Raw genomic sequence first — 15,041 nt, forward strand, 5'->3', positions numbered from 1 at the left:
AAAAAAAAAAAAAAAAAAAAAAGGAAAAAAAAGAAAGAAACAGCCCTAGACTTAAGAGAACTGTTCTAGGCTCAGCCCTGGTTCATCCTGTGACCTTGAAAAAATCATTTTCCCTTTCTAAACCTCTGCTTCTTCACCTCAAAAAGGGAGAACTGGACTAGCTGATTGCTCAGGTTCTGCAGTTCTAATACTTTATACTTACATGCTCCTCCTCATCCTCTCTGAGTCACCTATGGGACTCTTGACTCTGAGGTCTGCAAACAGCCTGCTCAGCCCTGGTTCTTCATAATCATAATTGCTACAATTTATTGTGCATTTATCATGTGCTTGGCACTATGCTAAGCACTGTGTAATCACATTTAATTACTGAAGTACCCTACCATGTCAGTGCTATTATTATTTGCATTCTACAGATGGGAGAAACTGAGGCACAGAAAGTTTTAGTAACTTGCCCAAGGTCACCTGCAGAAGCAGGACTTGACCCCGGTCCGTTGGCCTCCATAGTTCACACTCTGAATTCCTATACCTTAATGCCCAGATCCAAGCTCAGGCCCAGGCCAGGCCCCCACAGTAGTGATTTCCAAGTTCTCCTTGGTCCACTTTAAACCGTGAGGCAAAAACTTGTCTGGGGCTCTCCTGGGCTTTGTGAGTGACCAGACCCCACCCCGTCCTCACCCCTAGAGAGCTCTGCCGAGGAGCCTGCCTCCTGTTTGCTCATTTTAATAAGATTGTTCTCTCTCCTGAGCCTGAGTGATGACAGGTAGCCAGCTAGAACTAACTACAGTGTAAACTTTGCCTTGAAATCCTCTGCGAGCTCTGTAGCTGGAGACAGCTTGAGCCATGAGCTCATTAAGCAACAGAAGCCTATCTCCCCACCACCAAGATGCAGGCAAGAAAACCTGTAATAGATCCACTTTTACACTGAGTCGAAAAGATCCGTGCTCACCCAATCCCTAACAACTTGCTTGGGGTTGGGGTGTGAAGGGAGGGGATTCCATTTCCCACCCCCAGCATTCAATTACCTGCCAATTAGGCATTGAAAGGTCCCCCATCCCCCTGCCAGCCCTGACCTAGAAGAGGAGAGGACCGCAGAGCTCTCAGCCCAGGTTCAAAAGCCTTTTGATTGTGCACCTGAGTTTATCCCGCTCCTTTCACTCAGGGTCTGGCTTCCTTTGAAAGTGAAATGTTTTAAAAGGAAGAGAAAAGAAAACCCCACACTTTGGGGAGGCCCGCTGGGACCCACTTTGGTTCAAACGTCCAGTTCAGACGGCCTCCCGGCTACCCCCCTACATCTCCCCGCATGTCAGTCTGGGACAGCCTCACCTAGTTCTCCCACCTCCACCTCTTCAGGACCCAGCCATTGAGGGGAGGGAGATGAGAGAGAAAGATAAGTGGGGCAGAGTAAAGGAGGTGAAAATGAGAGTGAGGCAGCGGAGATGGAAACAGAGACAGGTAGAGAGAGAGGTAGAGAAATAGAGACAGGTAGAGAGAGAGGAGAGACATCAGGGAAGCTGCTTCTCAGTCTCCTGTCCTCCCAGGGTGGGGATGAGCAGCAGAGTGACGACCACATTTGTAGTATTTCAGCTTCCAGGGAACCCGATGCTTGGCTGTGACAGCATCCTCTACCTGGCTCTGGAGTGCAGAGGTTTGAGGCCTGAGGGTCTCCCAATCCTTCCAGCTTGGGGAAGTGTCTGTTTTTCCTCAGCTTCTAAGTGCCTCTTATTCCTCTCTCCTCCCTTCCTTAGCCAGACAGAGCCACGAGGTACAGATGTTCAGGTTGTGCACTGCATAGAATAGACACAGAGAAACTTTCGTGGGGGTGTGTGGATGTGTGGGGGGACTCCAGCCTTCCCAGCAGCATCTGAGAGCAGCAGGGAGCCTCTCCAACATGCACTTACTGGCACACACTGCTGGTGGCTGCTCCCAATCCTCTTTCTAGACATCCTCTGAGGCCAAATTTCTGTCCCCACATGTCAGCTCTGAACCTGACAAGTTAGAGAACCTAGAGACTCTCTAACCAGAGTCTCCTGCCCAAGTGTTTCCCAACACACCTGTGATGCCATTTCTGCCTCCAGCCTTTTGCCTCCCAAGCCGCACCCCATCCTTTAAGCCCGCTCTCCCTTCAGGCCCCAACAAGTCTCATCTCCTCCTAAAGCCTTCCAGCCCTGAGGCCATCCTCCTCTTCCTACCTCAAGTGCCTTCACCTCTTCCTGGGGGCTTTCGCTTCTCCACTTTTAGTGTGATTTATCCATTGTCTTCTTGTGGAATAGTGCCGCCCACAGGTTGTGAGGACCTGAGGACCATGCCATTTTGTTATCCCTAGCTTCTCTAACCATTTCCTATATGGAATTTGCTGATGAATTATTCTTTGAATCAACAAATATTAATATCATCCCCTAATACACATCAGACAGCATGTTATGTTGGGATTGTGTATACAGTGGGGAACAAAACAGACTTGGGCCCTGCAGCTGGTGCTTTTGCTTTTTTTTTTTTTTTAAGAGACAGTTCTCTGTCACCCAGGCTGGATTGCAGTGGTGCAATTATGGCTCACTGCAGCCTGGAACTCCTGGACTCAAGCAATCCTTTCACATCAACCTTCCAAGTAACTGGCACTAGAGGTGTGTACCACCATGTCCAGCTCATGGACATGAGCTGTAGAGACAGGGTCTCACTATGTTGCCCAGGGTGGTCTTTAACTCTTGGCCTCAAGCCATCCTGCTGTCTCGGCCTCCCAAAGTGCTGGGATTACCGGTGTGGGCCACCGTGCCCAACCTGCAGATGCTCTTGATTCCCTAGACCACTCAGTGCTCACCTTTACACACCAAAGGCTGCCCCCAACAAGCATCTGTCACTCCACCACAGAAGGACACACAGAGCTAGCGGGGAGCACCCAACACCTAAGCTGCCCTTCACCAAGGACAGGATAGAGAGGCTGATGGATAAATGCCCTGGCTTCCTTGCCCTTGACTGGGATAACTGAGGTGGTGGTCTTCATAATCTCCCAGAGGTCCGGTGGGTTAAGTAGCACTTGTACTTCATCTCCCTTCCCTTCCCTTCCCTGTGCGCTGCCCCTTTCCCTTACCTGGCTTCCTGGGGCTACCTCAGGGTCTTCTTCTGGGGAAGCCCAAACCAAGTGCCTCCCCTGAAGGAGTTTACAGCCAGCGGATGATGATCATGACCTACTGTCAATCCTGACAGTAATTCTGCTACTTAATTAATTTACTTACATATAGCATGAAGCCTTGATCATTGACTTTATTCATTCATTTATCTCCACATTTTCTTGAATGTTTTGTTGAAATGTAGTGCCGAGCACCTCTTTCTTGCCAGGCATTGAATAAGGTACTTTTGTACCATATCCTGATGACAACCCTATCAGGCACACAAGAGCCCCATTTTATAGGAGAGATGAAGAAGCTAAGACCCGAGGAGTGAATGCTTCCTCAGGTCATATGGGTGGTAAGAGGCAGAGGTGGGATTTGAACCCAGGTCTGTGTGATTCCAAAGCTCAGGGGCCTGATGGGTCAGCATCTACCTTAACCCAAAGCAAAAAGGAGTGGGCACATGAGGTGGGGGAAGCAGGAAGGTTCTTGAAGCTTCTGGAAAGAGGAAGCATTAATCTGAGCCTAATTAAGGATAAGGGGGCTTCTAGAGGATGGAGAAGACCCCCTCATGTAGGGTCTGCAGGGTCTTTAAGGAGGTGATACTGGGCAGGTGCAGTGGCTTACTCCTGTAATCCCAGCACTTTGGGAGGCCATGGCCAGAGGATGGCTTGAGCTGAGGAGTTTGAGACCAGCCTGGACAATGTAGGCAGACCCCATCTCTACACTAAAAAAAAAAAAAAAAAAAATAGCTGGTCATGGTGGTATGTGCCTGTAGTCCTAGCTACTCAGGAGGATCAAGGATCACTTGAGCCCAGGAGGTCTAGGCTACAGTGAGCTGTGTCTGTGCCACTGTGTGCCAGCCTAGGCAACAGAACAAGACCCTGTCTCAAAAAAAAAGAAGTGACACCCACGTGGAGGACAAGCTTAGTGCTTTGGAAGAGGCTGGGCCCCATCAGACAGAATGAGGGGGTGCTGAGGCCTGGGCCACTTCTACTAAGTGAAGCTCATTAGATTCCCTCCAAAGTCCCAAACTCCTAAGAGCTCCCAGGATGTTCCAGCAGCATAAAATGTGGAGGTCCTGCTTAATGAAGCCTCCTGCCATTGTGGGCCATGCCTGAGGTCATGAGAAATCCTTAGGGTCATTAACCTCACCCCATTTGCTCAAGTGCTGGTGTGTTCCTTGCTGGGCGACTGATGAGGCCATCAGCTCCCAGAATGGCTCTGGCCCTCCCCACACCCCGAACCTCCTGCCACAGCTCTCAGCTGTCTGCAGGGACCCACCACCGCCGTGACCCGCCCTCTTGCATCTCTAACTTCTGGCAAATGCAGCACCCGCTTTTAGTGATGGGTAAGACAGATTTCAGGAATCATCACTTGGCACCCAGAGACATAAATAACAATGAGGGGAACTGTATTTAGTGAGGCCTCCGCTGCCCCTAAAGAGGGGCACTGTAATTTAAGAAGTCTCGGTTTGTGTACAGCTGTCAGCACATTTTCTGAATCTCCTGGATGCACTGAGCTGCCCCAACTGCTCCTCCTGCCCTCACCTGGCTCTTCCATGGCTGTGTCTTTCTTACCTGCCAGGGGAGCACATCTCACTGGCACTGGGCAGTGTCATGAACAGATCTGAGGAGTGGAAAGACTCATTCTCTCTCTCATTCAAGTGAGCAGGCCCTGGCCTACCAGGGATGATGATGAGCTGCAGAGAGGGACCGTCTCCCTCTTAGACCAGGGTTGCAAGTCCTGCACAGGGAAGTTCTGCTTTACTGCTTTCGTGAATTCATGATGGCATGCTTAAAGTGCTTCCCATTGCTCTTAAAATCCCAGCTCCCTGCTGCGGCCACACATCACCTGCCCTCTCTACTCCATCTAAAGCCACCTTTCCCTCACAGTGCCCCCCCCCAACCCCTGCCTGTGCCTTGACTCTACCAAGCCTTTCCCCACCCCAGGACGTATGCCCAGGCTCTTTCTTCGTGCTGGAAAGCACTTCTTACCTCCTGCTCTTCCCATGGCCACCTCCTCATTCTTCAGTTCTCAGTGTCCGGGTCACCTTCTCAGAGCAACATCCCTGGCCTCCCAATTGAAAGGAAGTCCCTCTCATTGTTTTCTATCAAGCTCTTGTTTACACCTCTATACCCTTACTGTAACTTATATACTTACTTGTTAATTTATTCACTCATTCAGCAAATATTTATTGAGCATCTACTGTATGCCAGACACTGTTCTAGGTGCTGGGGATATAACAGTGAATAAAACAGAGCCCCTGCCCTCATGGAGCTGACATTCTAGTAAGAATCTCAGACAGTAAACAAAAGGATGAAAATAGGTAGTACAGTGATTACATCGTATTAGATAGAATAAGCACTTTAAAGAAAAAAATAAAGCCAGGGAATGGGGAAGAGAGCTTGGAAAGAGTAATGCAAGAAGACTCTAAGGATACAGTGTTTGAGCAGAGGAATAAAGACCTTGGTTTGCTTGTTGTCTCATCTTGCTGCTGGGTTGAGAGTTCCAGGACAGGACCATGGTGCTTTTATTCCCCACTTCATCCCCAGTGCCTGGCACATAATAGGAAAACAATCAAGTCTTGTTGAGTGAATGAACCAATGACCCGCCAAGCCAACCTCCTACTGCCTCAGCAGAAGTGTCCTTCCTCGGCTTCATCCTGGCAGATCCCAGGAGCAGCCAGTCCCATCCTTTGATAATCACTCTCAGTAGACAGGACGGCCATTTGTCACTCACTCTCAGGTCTCCTTTGTCCAGGGAAACCAGGGGTCATTGTCCAGCGTGATGGATAGAGTGTCCTCTGACTGGCAGGCCCAGCTGGAAGCGCCTCTCAAAGTCCCTCCCCCACCTGGGGACAAATGGACCATGACACAAATAACATAAATAGCAAGACAGAATTGAGGAGGTCCCCAATTCCAAAGCGACGTGCTTCCTGCCAATAGGTGGAGCCCATGTGAAGTGACTCCACTGGGGAAGTGGCACCATGGGGAATGCTGGGTGGACCTGGGGTCTCAACTCTCCGACTCACCAGACCAGTGGCCTTGGGCAAGCTGCTTCACTTCTCCAGGCCCCAGACTCTCCATCTGACCAGTGGAATGCCAGTGTTTGCTCTGGTCATCTATAAGCATAGAGGAGCTGTGGAAGCTCAAAAGTATGCTAGACAGTGGCTCATGCCTGTAATTCCAGCACTCTGGGAGGCCGAGGTGGGCGGATCACTTGAGGTCAGGAGTTCGAGACCAGCCTGGCCAACATGGTGAAACCCCGTCTCTACTAAAAATACAAAAATTAGCCGGGTGTGGTGGCTCATGCCGTGATCGCAGCTACTCAGGGGACTAAGGCAGGAGAATCACTTGAACCCAGGAGGCGGAGGTTGCAGTGAGCCGAGATCGTGCCACTGTGCTCCAGCCTGGGCGACAGAGTAAGACTCCATCTCAGGGGGAAGAAAAAAATGCTCTAGAGATAAACAGGGCTATTCCAAATAGCAAGTTTCCTACAGCATGCAAAGGATAAGTTCATTGCACAAGAACTTGGAAGAATGTCTTATAGAGTGAGGCAAATGCTCATTTGCTGTATTAGTTTGGAAATTCTATTCCTGCCTATCATTCAGTGGCAGCTGTGAGCGGAGGTGCCCAGCACTCATTCGCGCCCCACACTTTGCTTTCCACCTTTGGACGTGCTCTTCTCATCCCTGCCCTACGAATTCCCCCAGGTGACTCCAAGAGATGGAAGGCATGTCAAGGAGCATCCGGTGTTAGGGTCTTTATTTTACAATGGAAAAACGAAACACTAAAGAGGGGATGTGTCTTCCTTAAGGCCAAGCCGGAAGTCAGCAGAGGGGCCTGGACTAGGACCCCAGTGTCCACAACTCTCAGATGGGGTAAGGGGCAGGGAGGGTGGAGGCTTCCCCAGGACTCAGGTGACATCTGGATGCTCAGGCAGGTCCCTTACCTCTCTGTGCCTCAGTTTGCTCATCTATAAATGGAAATGATGGGATGATGCAGTAAGATACTACTTGTACAGCCCTCAGACAGTGCTTCACATATAGTAGGGCTCACTGTGTTTGCTGCCACTGCCCTGGATGTCCTGGATACAGCCAGCAGGTGCCAACCCACCAGGCAGCTGGTGTGGGCACCCTGCTCTGCCAGTGAGGAAGTCATTTGAATATCATCCTTGGTTATACTTATCATCCCCAAGTGCCTGGTCCCTTCAGTGGCCCAGCAGCCTCTGGGAGTCCGCAGGGCTTCCTGAAGGAGACGGAAAGGACAGGAATCTTGCCTAGCTGGAGTAAAACCACCTGCAAACCTGTCTTGATGGGCTCTTCAGCTGTCCTCTGACCTGCGTTTAGCCCAGTGCTATTCAAAGTGTGCTCTCTAGACATGCAGTCCAGGGGCTGTTACTGGCCAATGACGAAATAAGTAAGAAATTGAGAGTAAACGTTTAGCAACCTTTATAGTAATTTTGACATTGCTGTCACAGCCACACACATGGTTGGAGGTTCCTCTCATTGAGCAGGATGTAGACGAACTTGGGTGTTGTCAGATGTTCATGATGAGTCCCAGGTGGTGTAAACATCATAGGAGTCATGCTCAGTGAGGACCGTATGATGGATTGGAAAACAAAACAAGACACATGGTCTTTCCCTGTGGAGAGTTTGGGAAGCAGTGGTTTAGCCTTCCCTGGCCCTCTGCAGCCCACCCAGCCTGTGCACGCGCCTTTCCAGGCCGCCCTGCCAGCCCTGCACGCTGCCTCCCTGTGCTCTTACCGGCCCCTCCACTTAGACCGTCTTCCCTTGCATTCCCACCATCAGAATCCCATTCCTTCTGCAAGATCCCAAATCCAATCCCACTTATTACACAGGGCCATCCTGGGTAGATTAACCCCTTCCCCATCATACCCAAGCCCCCAACGCACTTTCACCTCCAGCAAGCCCAGCCTTCAGCATCTCATGTGACCTCTGGCTGCGGCACTTAAGCCCCACCCAGTCTGGACCCTACATCCAATCAGTTCTTAGTAGACCTAGGCCAAAGCAACTCTAAGCACCAGGAGCACCAGTTGGCTCCAGATGTTGCCTTTGCCTAAATGAAAGGTGGCTCAGCTGTGAATCCCTTTGGCTGGAACAGTGGTGGTGTGAATGCTGCTGGATGATCAGCAGAACCAGTGCACCTGCTGGTGGGAACAGCCTCCTGCCAGGCCTTTGGGGTGCAGCATTGACTCCCAGGATGAGCAGCCCAGAGGGAGGATCCCAGGTCCCTCCTGCCCCTGGCCCATGGCCCCTTCTGGCTGACTCTCCGGCTGCCCAGGTCCAAATCACCCTGACTTGCTTCACCTCTCCCTGGTGCTTGTGAACCCACAGATAAGCTGCTGGAGTAGCTTCAACACAACTCGTCTCCCACTTCTCTTTCCCACCCGGTGAGAAAGGCCCCCAGCTCGAGCACGAACAGGCAACAGATGAGGCAGGCCTTTGTTCCAAAATGTTCCATGGGCCCACCAGGGAGCCGAGCCTCTGCACAGCCTCCACTTCTACTGCACCTGTCTCTGCTTCCTGCATATTCTCTGTGGGGATGTGACTCACAGTGCCAGGTAGAAAGTCCTTTAGGAACAGAGACCCTGAGTAGCACTCTAACTGCCTCCCCACAAGCATCCTTCTCAGTCCCAGGCCCTGAAGTGGCTGCTCAGTGAGTGGGTGATGGAGAAGAAAGAACTTCCAGCAAGAACTTCCTCAGTGAGACCTAGGGAAGAACTTTCTGAGTGTGAGAGGAATTCAACACAGACATTTAAAGGCAGAAATTAGATTTTCGCACACCCTCCCTGCTTTTAGCTGCTTAGTGCTTTGTCCCTGTGTGAGGATCTAGCCGAAAACACAGCGGCTTCGGAGCCCTGGAAATGGGAGGTCCGCGGCCCCTGTCACAGCCCAACCCCACTCCAGGCACAGGACTCCTCTGAACTCCATGGGCACAGTTTGGCACACAATCATCTGGCCTGATCCTGTTTTTTGCCAAGAGGGACACTGAGGTCTGGAAGAGTGGTGCCTTGCCCACAGCCCATGACAGAGACAGAGAGAGGCTCCTTCCTCCAGACCAGACCTCATGGTTTGACGGAAGTCTTGGGGAAGGGGAATGATGGGGAAACGGTCATGTCTGGAGTTCACTCCTCACAGAAAATGGGCTCGGACCCCACAACTCCCAGTGCCATTGCCCACTCCGACTGTGAATTCATTTCCCTCGGAGCCTATGTGGCTGGGGAAGCATCACCAAGTTCCCCTTGATCACTACCCTCTTCCTCCCCTACCCTCCCCACACAGCCTGAGACTTGCTCAGGGACCCCAAAAGGCAAGTGAGGGGCCACGTGGGGAGGGTGCAGGGCCAACAAGGCTAGCCCGGGTGTCTCTGCCAGCTGCCTTTGAAAGGCTCTTCCAAAGAGGTCATTCCTTTGTGCACAGACATGATTTATGAGGCTTTCTAGGCAAATTGTGGAGATAAATGGTCTTTGGGGCTGGGAAGCTTCAAAGGCAGTGATGCAAGCAGATCAGAAGGAGCTGGGCCGCTGGGAGCTGGGCCTTCATTAAAAGCCTGTGGGTGGAGGGGAGGGCTTTGAGCAGAGCTAAGGGCAGATAGCTTTCTGGGTCCCTGGGTCCCTTTGGGACAGCCCACCACAGTTTGCCTGAGCCTCACAGACCTCATTGCTGTATAGTATAAGGTGAAAGTGCTGGGGTCAGGTCACTGAGGTGCATTTATCTGCTGGGATAAATGCCACAGGGCAGAGGTTGGGGCTGGTGCATGAGTTCTGATTTGGACTCTAGAACGGCAGGGAGGACAGTGCAGGGTGCTCCTGCCGGGAGCCCAGGTAGGCGGTGCCAGCCTATGTGATCAGCACAGTCTGGAGACCTGGCAGGAGTTCCGGGAGTCTTGCTCCTCTCCTGACTCTCATGGGTGATCTGGACAGGTCGTCCAGCTCTCGGTGTTAATACCTTCTTCTGAACAAGGTATAAAAGAACTCCAGTGCTCCAGCTCTGTGGTGCCTCCCAGGTCCTAAAGGTCCTCATCTCAGAAACAGGCCAGAGATCACTCTGGCTGTGAGGTTGTGGGCAAGCCACCCAAGCACACCTGCCCTTGGTTCCTTCCTCTGTGAAGGGGGATAACTATAGCTATCCTGAGCAGTTGTGGCTTAAATTGAACAAGATCACACCTGCAAAGTCTCTCACACCTACTGTTCCTTCCCATTATCTGTCCACACAACACTGTGGCATTCTACATCCAGAGCAGATGCTGATTTAAAGAAAAAAAAGTCCCTGATAAAGTCCCTGAAGTTGATAAATTTGACTCCCATCTTCCCATCTCCTCTCTCCTAAAGCAGGTTAATAAACATACACATACTCTGCTGAATCTGGCTTCCAGATCTGCTAATTGCCACTTGGATATTAACAGATAACTGAGATATTAATGGCTGATAGTGCCTCAGGATGTGGCTAACCGCCCACCCCCGCCTCCCGCCACACACACACAGAGGCACAAACAGGGGGTTGTTCGCATTTTAATAGGGATTCCTGCAGTCCCTGAGGAACGGGGTCCTAATGGTGCAGTGCCAAGCAGGCGCAGTGATATTTGAAGCAGGGGCTCAGTGTTGGTTTTGATTCAGCCATCTGCAGAGAGATGCCAGCTCTGATAAAACTGTTCCTGAATCTCCCCACTCCCTCCTGAAATGTTGACGGTGATACTCCTGGTTGAAATGGACTTGGCTGCCTGGAGCTGTGGTGGAGGCTATGGCAATAGAGATGAAGAAGGTAATGAGCTGGAGCAACTGCCTTTGCTCATGGCATTGAATGTACCCATGGCCTTTGTTCCCCCTCCTGCCCTGCTGCCAGAGACACTACCTGCTCCCAGGTCTCCTTGTCCCTAACGTGACAGCAGAGCGCCCTCCCCGGTTTTAGCAGCCAGCTAGCCCAGAGCCCCTCTCATCACCCCGTGTTCTGACAGTTTCCCATTTGCTTATCTGTTTCTTAAACTGACTGCAGGCTTCTGAGCCCCTAACATGGTAGGTGCTTGAGAATTGTTTGACATTGAGCCTCTCATCTCATAATAGCTGGTGTGATGGGAGGCATAGAGCCCTAGATGAATATGGCCAGCTAGTTTCAAATGCAGCTCTCCAGTTTGTTAGCTGTGTGGTCACAGGCAAGTCACTTGGCTTCTCTGGCCCAGTTTCCTGACCTGTAAAATGTGGCAGGTACACAAGATGACTGCTAAAGCCTGGCAGTAAAGAAAGTCAATAGATGACTCTCAGCTTCGCCTTTCACAATCAGGTGATGTTATCCACTGCCAGGGGATGTTTGTCAATATGTGGAGGCATTTTTGATCGTCACAATTGTGTGTGTGTGTGTGTGTGTGTGTGTGTGTGTGTGTGTGTGTTGGGGAGGTACTACTGGCCTCTCATGGGTAGAGGCCAGGGATGCCACTAAATGCCCTGCAATGCACAGAATTTTCTGGCCCAAATGTGCTGAGGTTGAGAAGCCCTGATTTAGTTATTAAACGTCTCTGAACCTCAGTTTTTTCATTGGAAAATGGAATCATAGCCACATCACACGTGGTTTAACTCAGATCCTCTTTGGAATGAGGCAGGGTATGAATAACAGCACAGGATTAGTAAGAACATTAGAGGAAACAACTCATGGGAGAATGCACCTGGTCCTGGTAAGCACTCAGGGTTAGGGTTTTCCCCGCGTGCATGTGCTGACTCCATCCCTGCCACCCTAGGAGACGGGTGGGACATGGAGCCGCAGCCTCTGTGAATCCCAGCCTCCCCTTGGAGGTTTAAGGGAGGTATAGAGGATGTGGTTAAGTAACACTGAGTAACAAGTGTAATAAATAGATCACTAAGAGCTAATGATACATCATTATAATCCTGTGCTGTCAGCATCTTCTAGGCTTAGGGACTGTGTCAGGAGATTTGGGTTTTAATCTACCTTGGTCTATTAATATTTAATTCCAACAATCTAAGTGGCAGAAAGATAGGAAACTGAGTGATAGCTCAGCTCACAGTCTGGGTAACCACCTCCAGGTTTTCTTTTTCATACAAACACACCTCCTATCCCTGTGCCCTCTGGCCTGTTTCTCAAGTGGGGACATTTGGCAACAGGGCATAGAATTACAGAGCACTGGGACCTGAAGAGTCTCCAGCATTTACCTACCAGTCTGTCTGTCTGTCTGTCTTTCTTTCTTTCTTTCTTTCTTTCTTTCTTTCTTTCTTTCTTTCTTTCTTTCCTTCCTTCCTTCTTTCTTTTCTTTCTTCCTTCCTTCCTTCCTTCCTTCCTTCCTTCCTTCATTCCTTCCTTCCTTCCTTCCTTCCCTTCTTTTCTTTTTTCTTTTCTTTTCCTTCTTTCTCTTTCTTTTATTTTCTGTCCTTTCTTTCCTTTCTTCCCTTGCTTCCTTGCTTTTGGACAGGGTCTCACTGTGTCACCAAGGCTGGAGTACAGCGGCACCATCACAGCTCACTGCCCGACCACCCAGGTTCAAGCAATTCTCCCACCTCAGCCTCCTGAGTAGTTGGGACTACAGGCACCTGCCACCACACCCAGCTAATGTTTATAATTTTTGTAAAGATGGGGTTTTGCCATGTTGCCCGGGCTGGTCTTTAACTTCTGGACTCAAGCTCTCCTCCTGCCTCAGCCTTTCAAAGTGTTGGGATTACAGGTGTGAGCCACTACATCTGGCCCAGTATTTCTTAATGGAGACACCTTTGGCATTTTTTTTTTTATTTTATTTATCTTTAGAGACAGAGTCTCTGTTGCACAGCTGGAGAGCAGTGGTACAGTCATAGCTCGCTATAGCCTTTACCTCCTAGGCTCAAGCGATCCTCTTACCTCAGCCTCCCGAGTAGCTGGGACTACAGGTGTGCACCACCACACCTGGATAATTTTAGCTTTTGGTAGAGACAGGGTCTCACTGTGTTGTCCAGGCTGGCCTCAAATGTCTGATCTCAGTGATCCTCCTTCCTTGGCCTCCCAAAGTTTTGGGATTACAGGTATGAGCCGTTGCACCCAGCCAGGGTACAGTTCTAAATTGTGTACAATTGTCCCTGGGATTGTTTGTGACAACCTAAATCCCCCTCTCCCATTTCCAGATGCTGTCTTGGGGAGGGTGACCTACTCCAGGCAAGAACCACTGATCCAAACCTGTCATTTTACAGATGTGAAAACAGAGGCCCAGAGAGGGGAGCAGGCTGCCCAGGAGTGCCCAGCGTTGGCTCTGATCTGTCCTTCAGTGCTCCCTCAGAATTGCAGCTTAGGCCTGGAAAGAGTGGAGGGGCTCAGCCTCAGAGAACTTGACTGTGCTTTTACTGGGGCAAGTCACTTGACAAATGGCCTCGCTCACTGAGAAGTCACTTTATTTATCAGCTGGAATGGTTTCCGGCAGCTGCTGCTCCATCTCTGCCTCCCTGCCTGCTGCTCTGTAAACTCAGGAACAATCCTGTGACCTGTCAGCTCTCGCTGCTGCTTCTGCAGGTGGGGTGGGAGACTGGGGGCCACAGACCTTTCTAGGAGGGACTATGACTGCATCAGGCCTTCCCATTGCTGGAGAGGAGAAAGGAGGTGAGGGCCTTGGCCCAGGCCTTAGCACAAGCTGGGGCAGCTTAGGGGCAGTGGCTTCCAGGTTTATTTCCATCCCTTGACCTTCAATTCAGAGGCTGACTCCTCCCCCATGCTGGGTCTCAGGATTCCTGTCTATGGAATGGGAAGGACTAACCTTCTCTCCCACCCCACCTCCAGCCCAGCATCCTCCTGCACGTCTCCCTGAGACGACCAGTGAGAACAGAGATCATGGGGAAAAAGAGTTCTCACCTGGGGAGCTTTTCAAGGGACCTATGCTTGGGCCCCACTGCCCTAGACTAATTCATTTGGAATGGCCATGGGTAGAGCCCAAGCAAGAGTGTTTCTTCAAACTGCCCCAGTGATGCTGATCTACAGCCAGGCTGAGAACCACTGTCTGAAGAAGTGAATCCTACAAGCAGCTGAGAAGGGGCTCTTTGGTAGCTGGGAGAAGGGCTGGCCAGGCACCTTCATCAGCACTGCTGACAGCTCTTGTGCCCCGCTGAGCTGGCTACAGGGTGGGACCAGATGGTGGATGTGGGGAAAGTAAAGGGCAATCCCAAAACAAGGACACACCTTAGCTCCTCTCTTCCTCCAGCCCAGAGAGACCCCAGGGCTAATGGGGCAGACTGGGCACAGGCACCTAAACCTTCCTATACAGTAGTGAAGGCAGAAAAGCAATGGTCGGCCGCATTATTATTCCTAGTACAGTCCATAACGGCATCAAACATATTTAGTTGTGTCCCTTTAATGAATTCAGGGACTCAAAAAGATGCTTATATCCCAGTGTTCACTGTTGTCTTGTACACAATAGCCAAAAGGTGGAACAACTCTGTCATCCACAGATGAATGGATAAACAAAATGTCTGTCCATATAATGGAATATTATTCAGTCATAAAAACGAGTGAAGTCCTGATACAGGCTACAACATGGATGAACCTTGAAAATATTATGCAAAGTGAAATAAGCCAGATACAAAAGACTGATATTCTATGATTCCATTTAGAATCTAGAAATATCTAAACAGGCAAATGCATAAAGACAGAAAGAGGGCAGGTATGGTGGCTCGTGTCTGTAATCCCAGCACTTTGGGAGGCCGAGGAAGGTAGATCAATGAGCCCAGGAGTTCAAGACCAGCCTGGCCAACATGGTGAAACCCCATCTCTACAAAAAAAAATAAGAAAATTAGCTGAGTGTAATGGTGCACACCTGTAGTCCCAGCTACTCAGGTGGCTGAGGCAGGAGAATCACTTGAACCTGGGACACAGAAGTTGCAGTGAGTGGATATTGCACCACTGCACTCCAGCCTGGGGCAGAGAGATACTCCATCAAAAAAAAAAAAAAAAAAAAA

At 50.4% G+C, this 15,041-nt stretch overlaps 1 protein-coding gene and 1 long non-coding RNA gene across 17 annotated transcripts in view; one reads left to right on the forward strand and one right to left on the reverse strand.

Annotated features, from left to right (window-relative positions):
* MEGF11 (multiple EGF like domains 11) overlaps positions 1–15,041 on the forward strand; it is a 388,207-nt gene that overhangs the window by 274,959 nt on the left and 98,207 nt on the right. The gene's annotated exons all lie outside the window — the stretch shown is intronic.
* Positions 5,375–15,041, reverse strand: part of LOC108514717 (uncharacterized) — a 107,159-nt gene continuing 97,492 nt past the window's right edge. The window contains exons 4-5 of one of the 2 annotated variants that reach the window (XR_001881307.1): positions 7,556–7,750; positions 5,375–5,958 (exon numbers count right to left, since the gene is read on the reverse strand). This is a non-coding gene — a long non-coding RNA (uncharacterized LOC108514717). Of the gene's footprint in view, positions 5,959–6,993; positions 7,751–15,041 lie in introns of those variants that run through there. The other variant, XR_001881306.1, reaches the window with a different exon arrangement.

Source organism: Rhinopithecus bieti, unplaced genomic scaffold, assembly GCF_001698545.2.
Source record: "Rhinopithecus bieti isolate Rb0 unplaced genomic scaffold, ASM169854v2 scaffold_31548, whole genome shotgun sequence".
Taxonomy (NCBI): Eukaryota; Metazoa; Chordata; class Mammalia; order Primates; family Cercopithecidae; genus Rhinopithecus; species Rhinopithecus bieti.